Source organism: Grampus griseus (assembly GCF_964374135.1).
Source record: "Grampus griseus genome assembly, chromosome: 3".
NCBI classification, from domain to species: Eukaryota; Metazoa; Chordata; class Mammalia; order Artiodactyla; family Delphinidae; genus Grampus; species Grampus griseus.
The window spans coordinates 75124593-75146061 of NC_139019.1; the positions used below are offsets into that span (position 1 = coordinate 75124593).

Sequence of the window (21469 nt, forward strand, 5' to 3'; positions counted from 1 at the left end):
GCTTCCCACTAGCTAGCTATTTTACATTTGGTAGTGTATATATGTCCATGCCACTCTCTCAGTTCATCACAGCTTACCCTTTCCCCTCCCCATATCCTCAAGTCTATTCTCTAGTAGGTCTGTGTCTTTATTCCCGTCTTACCCCTGGGTTCTTCATGACCTTTTTTTTTTTTCCTTAGATTCTATATATATGTGTTAGCATACGGTATTTGTTTCTCTCTATGACTTACTTCACTCTGTATGACAGACTCTAGGTCCATCCACCTCAATACAAATAACTCAATTTCGTTTCTTTTTATGGCTGAGTAATATTCCATTGTATATATGTGCCACATCTTCTTTATCCATTCATCCGATGATGGATACTTAGGTTGTTTCCATCTCCTGGCTATTGTAAATAGAGCTGCAATGAACATTTTGGTACATGAGTCTTTTTGAATTATGGTTTTCTCAGGGTGTATGCCCAGTAATGGGATTCCTGGGTCATATGGTAGTTTTATTTTTAGTTTTTTAAGGAACCTCCATACTGTTCTCCATAGTGGTTGTACCAATTCACATTCCCACCAGCAGTGCAAGAGTGTTCCCTTTTCTCCACACCCTCTCCAGCATTTATTGTTTCTAGATTTTTTGATGACGGCCACTCTGACTGGTGTGAGATGATATCTCATTGTAGTTTTGATTTGCATTTCTCTAATGATTAATGACGCTGAGCATTCTTTCATGTGTTTGTTGGCAATCTGTATATCTTCTTTGAAGAAATGTCTATTTACGTCTTCTGCCCATTTATGGATTGGGTTGTTTGCTTTTTTGTTATTGAGCTGCATGAGCTGCTTGTAAATTTTGGAGATTAATCCTTTGTCAATTGCTTCATTTGCAAATATTTTCTCCCATTCTGAGGGTTGTCTTTTGGTCTTGTTTATGGTTTCCTTTGCTGTGCAAAAGCTTTGAAGTTTCATTAGGTCCCATTTGTTTATTTTTGTTTTTATTTCCATTTCTCTAGGAGGTGGGTCAAAAAGGATCTTGCTGTGATTTATGTCATAAAGTATTCTGCCTATGTTTTCCTCTAAGAGTTTGACAGTGTCTGGCCTTACATTTAGGTCTTTATCCATTTTGAGTTTACTTTTGTGTATGGTGTTAGGGAGTGTTCTAATTTCATACTTTTACAAGTACCTGTCCAGTTTTCCCAGCACCACTTATTGAAGAGGTTGTCTTTTCTCCACTGTATATTCTTGCCTCCTTTATCAAAGATAAGGTGACCATGTGTGTGTGGGTTTATCTCTGGGCTTTCTATCCTGTTCCATTGATCTATCTTTCTGTTTTTGTGCCAGTACCATACTTTCTTGATTACTGTAGCTTTGTAGTATAGTCTGAAGTCAGGGAGCCTGATTCCTCCAGCTCCATTTTTCATTCTCAAGATTGCTTTGGCTATTCGGGGTCTTTTGTGTTTCCATACAAATTGTGAAAATTTTTGTTCTAGTTCTGTGAAAAATGCCAGTGGTAGTTTGATAGAGATTGCATTGAATCTGTAGATTGCTTTGGGTAGTAGAGTCATTTTCACAATGTTGATTCTTCCAATCCAAGAACATAGCATATCTCTTCATCTATTTGTATCATCTTTAATTTCTTTCATCAGTGTCTTATAATTTTCTGCATACAGGTCTTTTGTCTCCTTACCCAGGTTTATTCCTAGGTATTTTATTCTTTTTGTTGCAATGGTAAATGGGAGTGTGTTCTTAATTTCACTTTCAGTTTTTTCATCATTAACGTATAGGAATGCCAGAGATTTCTGTGCATTAATTTTGTATCCTGCTACTTTACCAAATTCATTGATTAGCTCTAGTAGTTTTCTGGTAGCATCTTTAGGATTCTCTATGTATAGTATCATGTCATCTGCAAACAGTGACAGCTTTACTTTTTCTTTTCCAATTTGGATTCCTTTGATTTCTTTTTCTTCTCTGATTGCTGTGGCTAAAACTTCCAAAACTATGTTGAATAAGGGTGGTGAGAGTGGGCAACCTTGTCTTGTTCCTGATATTAGTGGAAATGCTTTCAGTTTTTCACCATTGAGGACGATGTTGGCTGTGGGTTTGTCATATATGGCCTTTATTACATTGAGGCAAGTTCCCTCTATGCGTACTTTCTGCAGGGTTTTTATCATAAATGGGTGTTGAATTTTGTTGAAAGCTTTCTCTGCATCTATTGAGATGATCATATGGTTTTTCTCCTTCAATTTGTTAATATGGTGTATCACGTTGATTGATTTGCATATATTGAAGAATCCCTGCATTCCTGGAATAAACCCCACTTGATCATGGTGTATGATCCATTTAATGTGCTGTTGGATTCTGTTTGCTAGTATTTTGTGAGGATTTTTGCATCTATGTTCATCAGTGATATTGGCCTGTAGTTTTCTTTCTTTGTGACATCTTTGTCTGGTTTAGGTATCAGGGTGATGGTGGCCTCATAGAATGAGCTTGGGTGTGTTCCTCCCTCTGCTATATTTTGGAAGAGATTGAGAAGTATAGGTGTTAACTCTTCTCTAAATGTTTGATAGAATTCACCTGTGAAGCCATCCCGTCCAGGGCTTTTGTTTGTTGGAAGATTTTTAATCACAGTCTCAATTTCAGTGCTTGTGATTGGTCTGTTCATATTTTCTATTTCTTCCTGGTTCAGTCTCGGCAGGTTGTGCATTTTTAAGAATTTGTCCATTTCTTCCAGATTGTCCATCTTATTGGCATAGAGTTGCTTGTAGTAATCTCATGATCCTTTGTATTTCTGCAGTGTCAGTTGTTACTTCTCCTTTTTCATTTCTAATTCTATTGATTTGAGTCTTCTCCCTTTTTTTCTTGATGAGGCTGGCTAATGGTATATCAATTTTGTTTATCTTCTCAAAGAACCAGCTTTTAGTTTTATTGATCTTTGCTATCATTTCCTTCATTTCTTTTTCATTTATTTCTGACCTGATCTTTATGATTTCTTTCCTTCTGCTAACTTTGGGGTTTTTTTCTTATTCTTTCTCTAATTGCTTTAGGTGCAAGGTTAGGTTGTTTATTTGAGATGTTTCTTGTTTCTTAAGGTAGCATTGTATTGCTATAAAGTTCCCTCTTAGAACTGCTTTTGCTGCATCCCATAGGTTTTGGGTCGTCGTGTTTTCATTGCCATTTGTTTCTAGGTATTTTTTTATTTCCTCTTTGATTTCTTCAGTGATCTCCTGGTTATTAAGTAGTGTATTGTTTAGCCTCCATGTGTTTTTACTTTTTACAGATCTTTTTCTGTAATTGATATCTAGTCTCATTGTGGTTGGAAAAGATACTTGATACAATTTCAATTCTCTTAAATTTACCAAGGCTTGATTTGTGACCCAAGATATGATCTATCCTGGAGAATGTTCCATGAGCACTTGAGAAAAATGTGTATTGTGTTGTTTTTGGATGGAATGTCCTATAAATATCAATTAAGTCCATCTTGTTTAATGTATCATTTAAAGCTTGTGTTTCCTTATTTATTTTCATTTTGGATGATCTGTCCATTGGTGAAAGTGGGGTGTTAAAGTCCCCTACTATGAATGTGTTACTGTCGATTTCCACTTTTATGGCTGTTAGTATTTGCCTTATGTTTTGAGGTGCTCCTATGTTGGGCGCATAAATATTTACAATTGTTATATCTTTTTGTTGGATTGATCCCTTGATCATTATGTAGTGTCCTTGTCTCTTGTAATAGTCTTTATGTTAAAGTGTATTTTGTCTGATATAAGAATTGCTACTCCAGGTTTCTTTTGATTTCCATTTGCATGGAATATCATTTTCCATCCCCTCACTTTCAGTCTGTATGTGTCCCTAGGTCTGAAGTGGGTCTCTTGTAGACAGCATATGTACGGGTCTTGTTTTTGTATCTGTTCAGCCAGTATGTGTCTTTTGGTGGGAGCATTTAATCCATTTACATTTAAGGTAATTATCGATATGTATGTTCCTATTCCCATTTTCTTAATTGTTTTGGGTTTGTTATTGTAGGTCTTTTCCTTCTCTTGTTTGTCTTGCCTAGGGAAGTTCCTTTAGCATTTGTTGTAAAGCTGGTTTGGTGATGCTGAACTCTGTCAGATTTTGCTTGTCTGTAAATTTTTTAATTTCTCCATCAAATCTGAATGAGATCCTTGTTTGGTAGAGTAATCTTGGTTGTAGTTTCTTCTCCTTCATCACATGAAATATGTCCTGCCACTCCCTCTGGCTTGCAGAGTTTCTGCTGAATACAACTGGACTTTACTTCCAACATTATAGCTAAGTTTCCTGAGGAACCCTCCTGTTGAGAATAATTAAACTCAGAAAGTACATTACAAAACATTACCATATCTACAAATGTTACTCACTAAATTAACATAAAGGATGAAAACAATAATAACTTCAATACCTGCAGAAAAGTATTTGATAAAATTCAATACTCACTTTTGGAAGTTAAGTAATAGCAAAGTAGGAATAAAAAGGAAGGTCTGTAACATGATAGAGAGGTTCAAAAAAAATTACAGTAAAATTACTCTCCATGGTAAATTACTAAGAACATTCTCTTTAAAAGCACTTACCAGGAAAGAATGCCCATCATTACCACTTTACTATTACCACTTCTAATCAAAGTTTTTTGGAGGTTGTAGCCAGTATAAGAAGATATGAAAAAATAAATAAAAATGTATAAGGATTGAAAATAGGAAAACAAAGTCACCATTATTTTCAGATGATATGATTATATAAAACAAAATCAAAAAATAAGATTTTCAAAAATAAAAAAATAAGAATCTCTACATTAGGAATAAAAAGAGAATTTAGCAAGATGTCTAAAGCAATTTATATATAAAAATAAAGTGTATTTATAAATACCAGCAACAATGAGTTATAAAGCACAGTTGTGTTTTATTTTAAAAAGACATCATTTTTAACAGCAAAAAATAACTTACATAGTAAGAATAGATCTAGGAGCTTCCCTGGTGGCGCAGTGGTTGAGAGTCCACCTGCCAATGCAGGTTACACGGGTTCAAGCCCTGGTCCAGGAAGATCCCACATGCCATGGAGCAACTAAGCCTGTGTGCCACAACTACTGAGCCTGTGCCCTAGAACCCACGAGCCACAACTACTGAAGCCCACGTGCCACAACTACTGAAGCCCGTGCACTGCAACGAAGATTAGCCCCCGCTCTTCGCAACAAGAGAAAGCCCGCACACGGTAACAAAGACCCAATGCAGCCAAAAATTAATTAATTAATTATTTAAAAAGTTATTAAAAGAAAAGAACTAATAGTAGGAACAAAAGTCATATAGAAGCATACGGTCTACATAATATATACAGTCAGGTCCTCATTCAAATGGAAACAATACACACTAAAAATAATAGCCCTAAGGAAACACAGTATCACTTCATTATTGGTTTGGTCAGTGCCTAATACAATAGTTTAGGGCTTTGGTAAAGCTGGGTTCAATATGTGGTGTAGGTTTGACACAGGCAGACCTTCCTATCTTATTCTAAGTTTCAAACTAATTTTAGGATTTCAGAATCTTCTGAAATGCATAGTAGACCAGTAAACATTAGGGCTGAATAAACAACTACATGGAAAATGTAAACCATATATGATATTTTAAAAGTCATATGGCCCAATAAAATACAAGATTGATCAAATAAGAAACTTCTCAATGAAGAGAGCAGCAACAGAAGAAAAGGCATTCTCCCTCAAATATCACTGTAATTTTTACCTTAAAGTCAATATGTAAACAATCCCAACTGTTTTATTTACACAGATTTTAAATATGTGACAGACACTGGCAAACTAGCTCATAAATGGGAAAGAGAAGAATCACAAGATTTCAAACCACATTAAACAGTATATAAACATCTGAGTGCAACAAATTCTGACATTTTCAACACCGATTTTCCATTCCAGTCACTTGGAATGCAATGCCAGGTAAACAGAAGAGAGTAGGAAAATCATGGACTAAAAAGTAGTAAGAAATGAGGATGGTGTTCCTTCTACACCCTAAGCATTTCTCACTAAAAAATATGAAAGGTCAGTTCCAGGAGTGGAGAACTAAGTGCAAACAACTACAAGTTAGAATATAAAACCCTCTGGCTCTTCTCAGCAATCTATGATGTCTTAAGCATAATATGTAGGGCAGACAATCAGTGTCTTCCAAAGTTCACAGTACAATAAATTAATTAAGAAAATAAATCAAATACCATGTTATCTACCCTATCCACATCTTAATTCTCCACTGAATTTAAATGCTTTATAGCTACTACAATACCACGTGGGCAGTTACCTATCAAATCATACCTGGTGTCAAAAAGGGGGAACATACGCAACTCAAAGTTTTCTAAGCCAGATGAGTGCCTTCCCTGAGAGAAGACAAATTATCAGGCTAGAGAAGAGTTATGACTGCAAAAGCATTGAGTAATGAGTGCAAAATTAAAAATGTTGAAAAATTGAATTCTTTCTCCCTCAGATCAGTAACAAGGTAAGAACGCCCACTTTCACCATTAAGTGGATTAACAAAATTAAACATGTATAGGGTACATAAAATGCAGTATTTGATTGGCTTTGTCCATTAACTTATGAATACCCATTCTTATCGTTAAGTGAATTGAGAAAAGTTAATGTAGGTAACTTATTGATAAATAAAATGTAGTATTTGATTGGCTTTGTTCATAAGTTTATTACAAAGTGAACTTTGGACACATAGGTAACCTGCCTGCCCTACACATGATGCTTAAGTCAATATACTTAGCTAAGGGAAAAAAAAAAAAACATAGAGATTAGAAGCAAAATTATGCCTGATTGCATTTATATGACTGTTTACATAGAAAATCCTAGAGAAACTACAAAACAACTACTATTGCTAATAAATAAATTTAACATGGTGAGAAACTACAAGGTAATTATATAAAAAGCAACATTATTTATATAAATGTATACATATAAATGTCAAGAACAATCAGAAAATTTGAAAAAAATTTCATTTCAGTGGTGCCAAAAAACATAAAATACCTAAAAGTAAATCTAATAAAAGCTATCCAAGACTGCTACACTAAAAACTACTTTGCTGAGAGAAATCAAAGACAATCTAAATAAAAGCAAAGAAATACCATTTTCATGGATTAGAAAATTCAGTATTTTTATGATGACATTTCTCCCCAGATTGATTTATAGATTCAGCACAACCTCAATCAGAATCACAACAGGCTATTTTGCAGATATTGGCAAGCTAATTCTGAAATTCATATAGAAATACAAAAGATTTAGAATAACCAAAGCAAATTTCTAGCAGAACAAAGTGGAAGATGTACCTTACCTAATTTCAAGACTTAACATAAAGCTACAGTAATCAAAACAGTTTGGAATTAATATAAAGATAGACATATACATCAATGAAACAGAATAGAGAGTCTAAAAATAGACCAACACGCTGGAAGTCAGTTGATTTCCAAAAAAGGTGCTAGTCTATTCAACAGAAGAAAACTCTTCAATAAATGGTGTTGATTCAAATGAATTATCTGTTTGGAAAAAGATAAAAACCAACTCTTACCTCATGTCATACATAAAAACTGACCCAACATAGATCACAAACATGAATATAACACCTAAAATTATAAAAATTTAGAAGAAAACACAGGAGAAAATCTTTGGAACCTTACAGCAGGCAGTTTTCTCAGAACAACAATAAAAAAAAAAACCCACAAATCATAAAAGGATAAAAATTGATAATCTGTGCTTGCTTTTCAAAAATAACATTAAGAAAATGAAAAAGAAGCCACAGAATGGAGAAAATATTTGGAAGAACTTGTACAGATTATATTTTTTAAAAAACTCTTACAACTCAATAATAAGACAAGCAAATTTAAAAGTAGGAAAAAGATTTAAACAGCTACCTCTTGAGAGAAGACATATAAATGACCAATGGAAAATGGCAGAAGAAAACATTTGGAGGCGACAGAAATATTCCTTATCTTGACTGTGATGAGAGTTTCAAGGAAGTATGCTAAAACATCAAATTATATAAGTATGTACAATTTATTGCACTTCAATTATACCTTAAAGCTACAACAGATAAAGGTGGGGAGACTTTTTAAATGTTAAAATAAATGGTAATTGGCATGATTTATTCTATTTCCCTAAAATCTTTACATGTTATGGTAGTACTCATTCCATGGAGAATGATATATCCTGTGGGTAGAAAAAAGTATGACAAATATATAAACTATTACTTGAGGAGGGATTATTTCTACATTTCAGCCAAACATTATTTATTCCAAGAGAAATTAGCAAATATACACAAATAGAAAAATAACCTAAATATCACAAGTATTTAGCTTTGACTATAATTATAACTGCTATTGAGGAATTCATAAGACTGTCAACCAGAAAAATAGCTCTAAATATTGAAATTTCAAGCAGTCATATATTTTCTTAACACATTAGAACTAATTAGATTTCTAATTCTACTACTCAAGTCAATTGAGCAATATATACACACATGAAGAGAGCAAAAAAGAAACTTAAGCTGATCTTCAATGAGTGTCTAATAACTTACATAGATTTCAGAGAGCTGGGGAGTAGATATGGACATGTGGTATTTCATGCAAAAGCTTTAAGACTAATGACCTTTATTGAATCAGCAGACCTAGCCTACAGGTTCCTATCATTCCTTCATTCATTCACATAATAAAAATTTATTAAATGCCTCAAATATATCAGATTCTGTGTTTGACAGAAGTGATGCCAAAGGCAGTAGAATATATGGTTAAAACAACTGACACTGGAGCCAGAATGCCTGTGCTTAAATTTTAACTCTGCCATTTATTCTATGTAATACCTAGGGCAAGGTACTTAACCTCCAGGTGTGCAGTGAAAGGTTAACTCAGAAGGCTTGGGATGTCCAAAATCTGTATATTCTATAGAAAGGACTGACTCCTGACTGGCTTCTGGGAGTTAACCTGTAAGTCCTTGGAATATCATGCCTGATAATAGTATCTCCATATGCCTGAGGCCATGGGCCATGCCATACAGTTTATACTAACCATATGATTTATGGTGAATGCATGTTTTTATTCACCTGGATCCTGGGGCATGCTGTATCAGTTTGATCTCTGCAGGGGCTGGAGATTGAGTTGGTCATGGGGGCACTCCATGCCTATGTGACGGACACTCTAAAAACTCTCAGGACACCAAGGCTCAGGGGAGCGTCCTTGGTTGCTAACACTTAGCACTTGTTGTCACACACTGTTGCTGGGAGAATTAAGCACTTTCTGTATGACTTTTGAGAGAGGACAAGTGGAAGCTAATACCTAGTCTCTCCTGGACTCAGCCCTATGTGCTTTTTCCATTTGCAGTTTTTAATCTGTATCCTTTCACTGTAGTAGACTGAAACTGTGAATTTAATAGCTTTTCTGAGTTCTGGGAGTACTTCCAGCAAATCATCAAACCTAAGAGCAGTCCTGAGGACCCTCAATACTGTAACCTTGTTTCCACATCTAAAAAATGCACTTAACATTAGTACCTACTTAAGGATAGCTGTGGGGATCAAATGAACTAATGTATTTTTTAAAAATAAATTTATTTATTTTTATTTTTGGCTGTGTTGGGTCTTTGTTGCTGCACGTGGGCTTTCTCTAGTTGCAATGAGCAGGAGTAGTGCTCGGGCTCCTCATTGCGGTGGCTTCTCTTGTTGCGGAGCACGGGCTCTAGAGCACAGGCTCAGTAGTCGTGGTGCACAGGCTTAGTTGCTCCACGGCACATGGGATCTTCCTGGACCAGGGCTCGAACCCTTGTCCCCTGCATTGGCAGGAGGATTCTTAACCACTGTGCCACCAGGGAAGACCTGAACTAATGTATTTTATGTTCTTAGAACAATACCTGGCATATAATGTTTGCTGCTTCTCATGCTGTTACAAAAATAAATCGTCCTAGCAACTGAATAGCTTGGTCTAGTGAGAGAGGCCATTAACTAATAAAATTGCAAGTGCTAAAACATTACGCATAATGTACCAAAGGAACAAGGAGCATCACTTCCTTCTTTAAGATCCCCAACACTGTTGTCTTAATTTAGGTCCCCATTATCACTCATTTTCTAACTTAGAATATCCTCTTAACAATATAATCCTTACAGGATTCCCTGACATCACCATAACCACTGCCACCACCAGCCCCACCACTGCCTGACCCAACTGTATATTCCTTTAACCTGATTCCACATTCTTAGAATCCATTCCCACACACAATTCCCTGATTTCTATTGATATAAACTGATGAAAATCACACACATCTTTGTGTAAACTTTTTACCTCACCCTCTGGGGTCTGTTTGGACTCAAGTTTGGTTATAGGTCTAGAAGCAAGGGAAGGTGGTTGGAATAAGAAAAGAGGAAGATCAGCAATCCATTGTGGGCAACTAAGGGGAGGCCATTACAGGTTCTTTAGACCAGGGGAGACAGGCCTCCTGGGAAGGAGTAGAAGGGTTGCTTCTACTGGCAAAGAAGGTTCAAGAGAATTTAGAGATCCAAGGTGTCTAGCTTCACCAGAATCTGCCTAAATGTACCCACCCCAATTGTCAACGTCCCAATCCGTCCTTTAGGATTGCAAATTCAAGTTGTGCTGTAATTCGGTCAACCACATGATTTGTTTTACAGAAACCTTAGTACTGCAACTACTTTTAGGGCAGCAGTAGAAACCAACTGGTACCTGGAAGTGGAATGCTGCCATACCAAAAACCTCAAGAATGGCTTGAGGAACCAGGCAGAGGGCTCTGAAAAGAGTGTTAGAGAAAGCCTACAGCAGCCCGAAGAATCTGTTAATAGATGCCCCATGGTCTTTGATAAGGCTGTGGGTGAGGACCTGCAAGAAAGCAAAGTAAATGTTATTGGAAACTCGAGGAAGGGGTTGTTATGTAGTGGCAGCAATTGCAGTATCCCATGGAATTATATGGAAAGTAGAAAATGTACCTAATGAAGTGGCTGATCTAACAAGGAGATTTCCAACTAGAGTGCTGAATGTGCCACCTGGTTCTTTTTGCTGCTTATAGTAAAACATGAGAAGCCAGAAATAAACTAATAAAAGGACTGTTAAACAAAAAGGAGCCACGACTTTCTCTGTAAAAGATACCGTCAAGGGAATGAAAAAAGCCAGAGACTGAGAGAAAATATTTTCAAAAGACATATCTAATAAAGGTATCTTATTCAATATATATGAAGAACTCTTAAAACTCAACGATAAGAAAACAACCCAATTAAAAAATGGGCAAAAGACCTGAACAGACACCTCACCAAAGAAGATATACAGATGGAAAATAAGCTTACAAAAAGATGTTCAACATCATGTCATTAAGGAATTGCAAATTAAAACAACAATGGGAGGGGCTTCCCTGGTGGCGCAGTGGTTGAGAGTCCGCCTGCTGATGCAGGGGACACGGGTTCGTGCCCTGGTCAGGGAGGATACCACATGCTGCGGAGCTGCTGAGCCCGTGAGCCATGGCCGCTGAGCCTGCATGTCCGGAGCCTGTGCTCTGCAATGGGAGGGGCCACAGCAGTGAGAGGCCCGCGTACCACACACACACAAAAAAAAAAAACAATGGGATACCACTACACACCTATCTGAATGGCTAAAATCCTTAACACTGACAACACCAAATGCTGACAAGTATATGGAGCAACAAGAACTCTCACTCATTGTTGGTGAGAATGCAAAATGATACAGCTATGTTGGAAGATAATTTGGCAGTTTCTTTGAAAATTAAACATATTCTCACCATACGATCCAGGATCATGCTCCTTGGTATTTACCCAAATTAGGTGAAAACTTATGTCCACACAAAAATCTGCAAACAGATATTAAGAGCAACTTTATTCATTACTGCCAGGCTTAGAAACAACAAAGGTGTCCTTCAGTAGGTGAATGAATAAATCAATTGTGGTACATCCATACAAAAGAATATTATTCAGCAGCACTCAAAAAAAATAAAAAAAGCTATCAAGCCATGAAAAGACAGGGAGGAAACTTAAAAGTATATTACTAAGTGAAAGAAGCCAACCACCAAAGGCCCACATACTGTATGATTCCAACTATATGATATTCTGGAAAAGGGAAAACTATGGAGACTAAAAAGATCAGTGGTTGCCAGGGGTTAGGGAGGAAGGATGGCTGAATATGCATAATAGAGAGGATTTTTTAGGGAAGTGAAACTAATCTGTACGATGCTAGGATGTTTTCAATGATAAAATGGAGTCATGTAGTTTCTTAGAAGTACTTGGCAGTATTCCTAATGCAGATTAAATTTCACCATTAAATCACTCACACTGTTTCAAAATAATGAAATATTACCTATAAACAATAATACTCTTATAGTTACCTGTGAAATACATTAGCATGAATTGATTTTATCATATTAGTCACCTAGAAAAAAGTAGGAAAAGACCCTAAAAGAACAGGCTACAGATCAAAAATACTTTGATGGTGGATGAAAGAGGTCCAAAATGGTCTCCAGTAAAACCAACTTTGTTGGATCCTAGAACCAAACCTACAGCCATCCTGTATAAAGTTCAGGCCAGACTCCAGCCTACAGGAAAGACCCTACCATCTATCATTTTTCATTCCATTTTTCCTTCTTCCTTTCTTCTACTTCCATGTCCCAACTTTTTTGCTCAATCACTTTAGATGGTATATAATTTAAAAGTCCTCTTTGAGGCCTTTCTTTCTTTCAAGTTTTTGAACAATTTCAGATGATTCAACTTTAAAGTGGGTCTATGGGAAACTGAGTTCATTGAACTCTTAACATTCTTCCACTAGAGCACATGGAACCCAACTGCTGATTAAGAAAAAGAAAAAAGATCAGTCATGAACTGGTGTATTAGTCTGCTCCAGCTGCCATAACAAAATACTGGGGTGGCTCAAACAACAGAACTTTATTTTCTCACAGTTCTGAAGGCTAGAAATCTCAGATCAAGGTCTGGCAGGGTTGGTTTTTGGTGAGAACTTTCTTCTTGGCTTTTAGGCAGTCACCTTGTTGCTGTGTCCTAACATGATAGAGAGGAAAATCAAGTGAGATCTCAGGTGTCTCTTCATAGAAAGACACCAATCCTATCAGCTCAGGGTCCCACCCATATGACCTCATTTAACCTTAATTATTTTTGGGGGGTTAGGGCTTCAACATACGAATTTTGAGAGAATGCAACTGAATCCACCGCAATTAGAAAGTATCAAGGGATAACATCATGTTTAGGAACATTTGTGTTATAACATTTTTGATATTTTTCCAAACAGCCTCACTCTTAGAAGATAGGGTGCTTCAACATCATCAGTTCACTTGGCCCTGCTTTCAAATGCTAAAGCCACTTTTATCCCTAATCAGAGGAAGGAAGAAGCAGAGAAAGGAGATATGAAAGGTTTTGGACAACTACACAGTTAGATGGCACAGTCAGCACAAGAGATAACCTCCACTTCTAACACCAATTACAAGTTCAAAGACTCCCAAAGCCCCGTCAGGCTTGATAATTCACTAGGAAGACCCAAAGAACTCACTGAAAACTGTTATACTCATGATTATAGTTTACCACAGGAAAATTAATTCAGATTAACATCAGGGAAGGGAAAAAGCATATTGGACAAAGTTCAGGAAAGTACCAAACATAGAGCTGCTGATGTCCTCTCTCTGTGAAGTTATGGACATGTTGTTCTCTTGCTAACTATATGTCATAATATGCATGGACTATTGTCAACCTGGAAAGCTCACAGGAGATATGGTGTTCAGAGTTTTATTGGGGCTCCATTACACAGGCATGACTGAATGACTGCCCACATGGTTGATCTCAGTTTCCAGGTCAACTGATACCGAGGGACCCAAAGCCCCTACCCTAAGTCACATAGTGTCTCTGGCTACAGGCAGCCCCTACCCTAAATCTCACTGTTAGACAATGTGACCCAAAGCTCCAAGGAAAACAAAAATACTAGAGATTACCATCCAGAAGCTGAGGGCAAAGGCCAGACCTCTTTTGGGGCAAGGTTAAATCCTTTACCCTACAGGAGACAAGAGAAACCATTCAATAGTTCCTACTGCCTAAAGAGGCAAGTCCAGGCCACTTATCAAACTATACAACATTCTCCTCACATCCCCTGCCCCTCCCCCCCATGACTTGGTTCCTATCTCTTTCTCCAAATCCATCTCTCATTACAATCAAACTTTCTGCTCTAGTAGTTGCAAATTCCTTTTAGTGTTTTTACAAATACCAGACCGCTGAGAGGTATTTCTTCTGTCTAGAAAGCCTTTCCACTGTTTTTTTTTTTTTAATCTCTTAGATTTATCACTTTAAATTTATTTATTTATTTTTGGCTGTGCTGGGTCTTCGTTTCAGTGCGAGGGCTTTCTCTAGTTGCGGCAAGCGGGGGCCACTCTTCATCGCGCTGCACGGGCCTCTCACTATTGCGGCCTCTCTTGTTGCGGAGCACGGGCTCCAGACGCGCAGGCTCAGTAGTTGTGGCTCACGGGCCTAGCTGCTCTGCAGCATGTGGGATCTTCCCAGACCAGGGCCAGAACCCGTGTCCCCTGCATTGGCAGGCAGATTCTCAACCCCTGCGCCACCAGGGTAGCCCATCCACTTTATTTTTAAATGACTCATCCTTAAGTTTTCAACTTAGGTAGCATTTTCTCCACAAAGCCTTTCAATAACCCCAGGTAAGGCATTGTGTCTCTCCCATACCATCCTATACATACTTCTATCATAATACAAAAAATTTTGCTGAAGTCTTGTCTTTATAGCAGACACCCCAACCAGCATGTAAGATCCTCAAGTATGGGGTCCAGACTGCCTTATGACTAGGTATCTATCTTTTACTGATTCAGATAACTGAGACCCTGCCTAACTACTGCCCTGTTTGCCTCGCCTCATATTTCAGTTCATGTAGATCTTGGGCCCTTCTCTGTTCCTTTATCCCTCCCTTCTCCCTATCTCTTTCGAGACCAGTGCCCAATCTCCATTCAGCTAACACTTGTTGACAAACCCCCTTACTTTTCTGCCAATACTTCCTTTACCTCCTGATCTGATCCTTCCTCTCCTCTCTGCCACCCAACCAATTCCTGGGTATTACCATTTAAGATAAATACTCCAACTACATTAAACGGTATTACACCAAATGGACCAAGATGATTGATTAATTCCCGAACTACTTGAGTTAGTAACAAAGTCATTTCCATAGTATAGACAAAAACGATGATATCAAGAAGAATGGGGTAATTCAAATCAAGAGAGCATCTCACCTATCAATTAATCAAACTTTTCAACTTCTTAAACTGCATCACCTCGAGTTATAATCTTGGTCACAATTCTAGCTTGTTCCATGTTCTAAACAAAGCACACAAAACTAAGCTATGCTTTGTAAATGAAAAGGGTATCACACTCCTTAATTACCTTGGATATTAACTCCAAATTGTTTTTTAAATAGAGATACTGTAACTGTTGAGCCACATATAGTATCTTTCATGTTGCTTTCTTATACCTATCACAGATAATGGCAATGTGATTAGCAGGGGATAGGAATAGTAGCCACATCCCACAGCCATTGGCAGTTACAATGTTGGGTATTAGTTGCTATCATTCCCTTAATTAGCTATTAAAGGGCCTTACAAGGCCCAAATCCACAATCTTAGTCTTATTAGCACCTCTCTAACCTCTGAGCAAATCAACCCTAAGTATATTATCAACCTAGACCATGCTTAAAATATTCAATCTGCTATAAAGAAATGGAAACAAACATACAATAAATGCTTTGCTTCAATGATCTGTCTTCACAGTGATATTTTTCCCTACAGTAAAAATTATCTGTTATCTATATTGCAGTATCTATATTACAAAAATGAACTGTTCTCAAAAAAAAAGGAGACAAGAATACAATATCAGAGAAAGCAGCACAGCACCGTTACCTCTAAATTATCTTTAACTTAGCTGTAAAATGTTAAGCAAGTCAGTCATCTGCTACCTCATCTGTAGCAAATTAATCAATTTTAATTTGTCAAAGAGTGATAAGCAAAAATGTGGTACAATTTTTCATTCATTACTTTAAATCAAAGCAAAGTAATCAACTTAAATAAGCTTTATAACTGAAACAGTTAGCTAAACGCAGTACCCAAAGAGTATTTAATAAAGAATAGGGTACAAAACATTCAATCGTTAAAAAAAAAAAAAAGATGCATTACCTTGCATTAATGGGTCATCAGCCATTCTGAATAAAAAAATTCCTTCCTCTCTTAAACAGATAGTCTAAAAAATTTTTTCTTGACAATGCTGAACATTGTTAAATTACACATTGCTCACTAAATTACTCAAACCTCATTACTCTATGGTTGGAAATGATGTGATACATGGTCTGAAAAATTTAGTTTACTTCTGTAGGACTGTATACACTGCACACCCTCCAAATACTAACTGCTAAACCAGATGAATCGACATATGTTACTTGGTATACAGTAGGTCTTACTGAATCACTTAAGGCCAGGTGGCTGACTTCAGAACCACATGCTGAGATACAGCTGCACTTTCACCCTGTCCCCCATCCCATTCCAATCTGTAGAGCTATATTACTTTCTGTCACTTTGTTGCCAGGTCCCCCTCTTCTGCTGTCAGTTCTGGTGCTTAAGGTCCATTACTGTTACTGATCTCCTTTCCCATTCTCCATCTAGCTACATCCAACTGCTAACACTTCTTTTTCTGTTTCTTCATCATTTTTATCTCTTTTCCTGCTCTTCTCAGCTACCAAAAAAAAAGAGATCTACTTCACAGCCATAGTCAGCCAATTGATACACTCCTTTCCTTCTAAATAAAAAGAAAAAAGAATCAAAGCAGGTGGGGATGATCTTTGGCTGTTCAGAACTCTTTTCATCACAGTCTGATACCCAGAGGTTCATTCACTGTTACAAAAGATGCTTTATGGTTTCTTTTACTTCTAACTTTGGAGTTACTGCAGATACTTGGTCTATAGACAATTTAAGTTTTTACAACTACAGTATTTTAGGGTTAAAAAAGTAACAGAAGACAAGGTGGCTGCTTTCTTAACCCTTAAAAAATTTACCCAAAAAAACCCTGCAAAATTTTCTATTAAGATCAGACCTTAAGGGGAGTTCCCTGGTGGTCTAGTGGTTAGGATTCTGGGCTTTCACTGCCATGGCCCAGGTTCAATCCCTGGGAACTGAGATCCCACAAGCCATGTGGCACAGCCAAAAAAAAAAAAAAAATCAGATCTTAAATGAATAGTGCTCCAAAAAAGATATACATATGGCCAAAAAGCATATGAAAAGATGCTTAATATCACCAACCAGTAGGGAAGGCAAAACCACTGAGATACTACTTCACACCCATTAGGATGGCTATTATTAAAAAAAAAAATAAGAGAGAAAATGTGCTTGGTGAGGACGTGGAGAACTGCTGGTGACGATGCAGAGAAAATGGAGCCTCCATGCATTGCCAGTAGGAATGTAAAATAGTGTAGCCACTGTTGTTAATAATATGTCAATACTTAAAAAAATAAACATAGAATTAACACATGATCCAGCACTTCCACTTCTGGGTATATAACCAAAAGAATTAAAGCAGAAGACTCAAACAGATATCTGCACACTCATGTTCATAGCAGCATTACTCAAAATAGCCAAAAGGTGGAAGCAACCCCAGCATTCACAGACAAATGAATGGATAAACAAATTGTAGTCTATATATACAATGGAATATTATTCAGCCTTAAAAAGGAAGAACATGGACTTCCCTGGTGGCGCAGTGGTTAAGAGTCTGCCTGCCGATGCAGGGGACACGGGTTCGTGCCCCGGTCTGGGAAGATCCCACATGCCGCGGAGTGGCTGGGCCCATGAGCCATGGCCGTTGAGCCTGCGCTTCCGGAGCCTGTGCTCCGCAACGGGAGAGGCCACAGCAGTGAGAGGCCCGTGTACCGCAAAAAAAAAAAAAAAAAAGGAAGAACATTTTAACATATGCTACAACATACATGAACCTTGAAGTCACTATGCTAAGCAAAATAAGCCAGTGAAAAAGGACAAATGTCGTATGATTCCACTTATATGAGGTATCTAGACAGAAACAGAAAATTCATAGAGAAAGTAGCTTAGTGGTTGTCCAGTGCTGAGGAGAGAGGGGAATGGGGAGTTAATGTTTAATGGGTATGGAGTTTCAGCTGGGAAAGATGAAAAGATCTGGAAATGGATGGTAGTGACAGCTGCATAACAATGTGAATGTACTTAATTCCACTGAAATGTACACTTAAAAATGGTTAAAATGACTAATTTTATGTTATGTATAGTTTACCACAATTTAAAAAAAAAGGAATGAAAGGTAAAGTTGACATATGTTAGCTTATTTCACTTGCTACTTAGTTATCCACGGCCATTGTACAAACCCAATCTGACCCTAAAACAGACAGCTCAAGTTATGTTCAACTGAGTAAATAGTGCTTAATTTTGTTTGCGCTAATGAAAAGCTTGGAAACATCTCTACATATCTGAAGACATCAGATTATCCTCATAGAGGTCTGCCTGGGAAAGCTGAGAAAAACAGGCTGTCAATAAAAAAGATCTCTCAGGCTCACACAAAACACTGAGTAAATATTCCTGAGATTTTTAAACACTGATGCCTCCATGCCTATATCCTTGCTATTCCAAGATATACCAATACATTCCTGCCTCAGGGCCTTTTCCTAGCCTAAAACACATACCCACATACCTGCAGAGCTCACTCCCTGATTTCATGCAGATCCCTACTCAAAAGTCCTCTTATCAGAGAGGCAGGATTTTTTTTTTTAAATGGTAGAATGGGAACTGCCTTGTCCTGTGACTATTTTTTTTAATATAAATTTATTTATTTATTTTTGGCTGTTTTGGGTCTTCATTTCCATGCGAGGGCTTTCTCTAGTTGTGGCGAGCGGGGGCCACTCTTCATCACGGTCCGCGGGCCTCTCACTGTCTCAGCCAGAGAGGCAGGTTTTGACCACCCTATTTAAAACAGCATCCTCCATCATTCATTCTCTCTCCCCTCAATGTGCTTTATTTCTCTTCATAGCCCTTATCACTACCTGATATATCTACTTGCTAACTGTCCTTCTCTATCCGCTACAGCGTAAATTTCAGAACAAAGACTGCCCATTTTGTTCAATATTGGAAGCCCAGCAACTAGAACACCACCTGGCACACTGAAGATGGCCCATAAATACCTGTTAATGGAATGAGTGGGTGCATGGTTACGGTTTCATAGGTCATGCTGCCCTCTTGGCGTTGGTGCTATTCTACCATTTACCAGTGTCACAACAGCCTCTGCTTCTAAGCCATCCACAGCATTCCTGGTTTAGGCTTAAGTGGAAGGAACACTTAAAGAGTCAGATAGAAGCCTGGTACCAGAATGCCAAAAAACTGCTCCCTGACTTATTTTCTAAATACATCAAATGAATACAGTATATCTGTCCCTCACAATGAGGGATAAAAAACAAGCACGAAGAATACACCTCTAACACCGCTTTAAGACAAAAAGACACCGTGGATTGCATCACATTTCACCTGTTTTGATAAATGGTACAAGGCACTCGCTAGCCTGCAAACCAAAGGATTTTCCCTCTGCAACTTTTCACAGGATTTGGGGAAACAGACAAAGGCAACAAGACTGTCAATAAATATAGCCCAAAATTAAGTAACCAATTACTTGGCATAACAAATACACACTCTGGAGCACTAGAAGAATATGTTAAATCTCTGGATGAGAGAAAGAGAAGACTGCCTCCAAAATATACCTAACTTTGTTTCAAAGTCAAAAGTATTCAATTAAGAATTCATCCCAGTGAAATGTCCCACCAGCGCCCATGCACGTTACAAGTTTGGGGAGCATTTTATAACTGCACTTTAATCTTCTGCCTACAGCGAATGTCTTCTGGTAAAGGTTTGGCAGGTGATGATCATTTTCGTAGAAAAATCTTCAACCAGAGAACCACCAAACCTCCCCACCTGAGAAAGCTTAGAAAGGCCCATTACGCTACAGTCTCTAGGCTCCCAGAACCCCAAACGTCCAAGAGTAGGGAGACTCATCCAGGGAACACACTTGTAATGCCCCGCCTCGGAAGTGGAAATGGCAGGTGTAAGCTGCCCATCAGCGGGGTCCTGTACACAGGGCAGAAGTGTCCGCAGGAAACGCGGCGCCACCGACCCCCGCCCGAGACGAACCAAGGCCAGCCTCTTCCTCTGATTCCGGCCCGGGCCTGCCCCCCGGGAGTTCACAACCCAGCAAACGCAGGTCCTACCTGAGCTCTGCCCCCAGCTACAGGGCTGTGGGGGGAGGCGGGAGGAGGCGTGGCCTTCCAGCTCGCCAGCCGAACTCCCTCGTGCGGTTGTTACGACTTTCCCTCTCCGGATCCGCGCCCCGAACAAGTTCCAGTTGCACTTCCGGGGTCCGCAGGAGATTGAAACGTCATTGCGCACACGTCGGCGGCGGCCGCGACAAGCCGGAAGGAGGCGGGGCGTGGTCGCTGGGTCGGTTCTTGTGGCGGTAGGTGGGCTGGGAGAGAAAGGCACGCGGGAGGGAGGGATTGTCCTGTTATGTCCCTGTGGGCTCTCTTCGCCTTTCCTTCGCTCTTTCTTCTGGAGTAATGGACACCCCTTCCTGGGTTACTTCAGAGTATGGGGCCACCGTGAAGCCTCGTTCTCCAAGCGTAGTTTAAAAACAGTTGGGAGAGTGCCCATGCCACTAATTGCCCACTCTCCCACACATGGTTTATCCCGCTTCACCTGGTCCCTTCAACTCCAGAAAAGACAGGGAATGGAAAAGTCTAGATTTAGAAGATTAAATTTACCTGTAAATTATGACTTACGTGAAGTAGGTACTCATTTTCTTTATCTACTGACTGCTAATAGGATAGATTGGAAACAGCTGTGTAAAGCTAGGATCACATCGCTAACAGTGGGTTGGATCTAAACTCAGCCTTTACGGTAAAAATCCCTGAGAGTAAAAATTACTCATGAAAATACTGTAAGTGGCCCACAAAGTGCAGGATATGTGATGTTAAGCATAAACTCTAGGTCTTTAATTCTTAGGCACACTTGAATGTGAGACCTCTTAGCTAGTTTATATGTTTTCATAAAAAGGGAGTTTGTAGATATCTGGGCATTTAAACAATCCTGATAAATCCAAGGGGCAACACTTAGTTTTCATCTTGCTTAACCATTCACCAGCATTTGACACAGTTCATCACATCCTCCTTTTCGAAACTTGAAACGCTTTCTTCATTTGACTTTTGTGAACTCACAGAGCTCTTTTGATTCTTCTTTGCTAGACTCTGCCTCATTTCTTAGTGTGTCCCAGCTCTCTTCCCCTCTTTAGCCACCTTTATTTCCCGGGTAATCTCATTCTTTCCTTCACTGTCTTTATATAGCATCACTATGCTGATGGCTTCCAAATAGCCATTTCCAGCCATGA

General features: G+C 38.4%; 1 protein-coding gene and 1 long non-coding RNA gene across 4 annotated transcripts in view; one reads left to right on the forward strand and one right to left on the reverse strand.

Annotated features, from left to right (window-relative positions):
• The window catches only part of ARB2A (ARB2 cotranscriptional regulator A), a 419560-nt gene extending 399123 nt beyond the window's left edge, over positions 1-20437 (reverse strand). For all 3 annotated transcript variants that reach the window (XM_082651759.1, XM_082651758.1, XM_082651757.1), the window contains exon 1: positions 20298-20437. The gene's annotated coding sequence lies outside the window, so the exon portion shown is untranslated. The remainder of the gene's footprint in view (positions 1-20297) is intronic.
• Positions 20438-20498: 61 nt separating this feature from the next.
• Positions 20499-21469, forward strand: part of LOC309820712 — a 57698-nt gene continuing 56727 nt past the window's right edge. Inside the window, exon 1 of the long non-coding RNA XR_014296541.1 lies at positions 20499-20542. This is a non-coding gene — a long non-coding RNA (uncharacterized lncRNA). The remainder of the gene's footprint in view (positions 20543-21469) is intronic.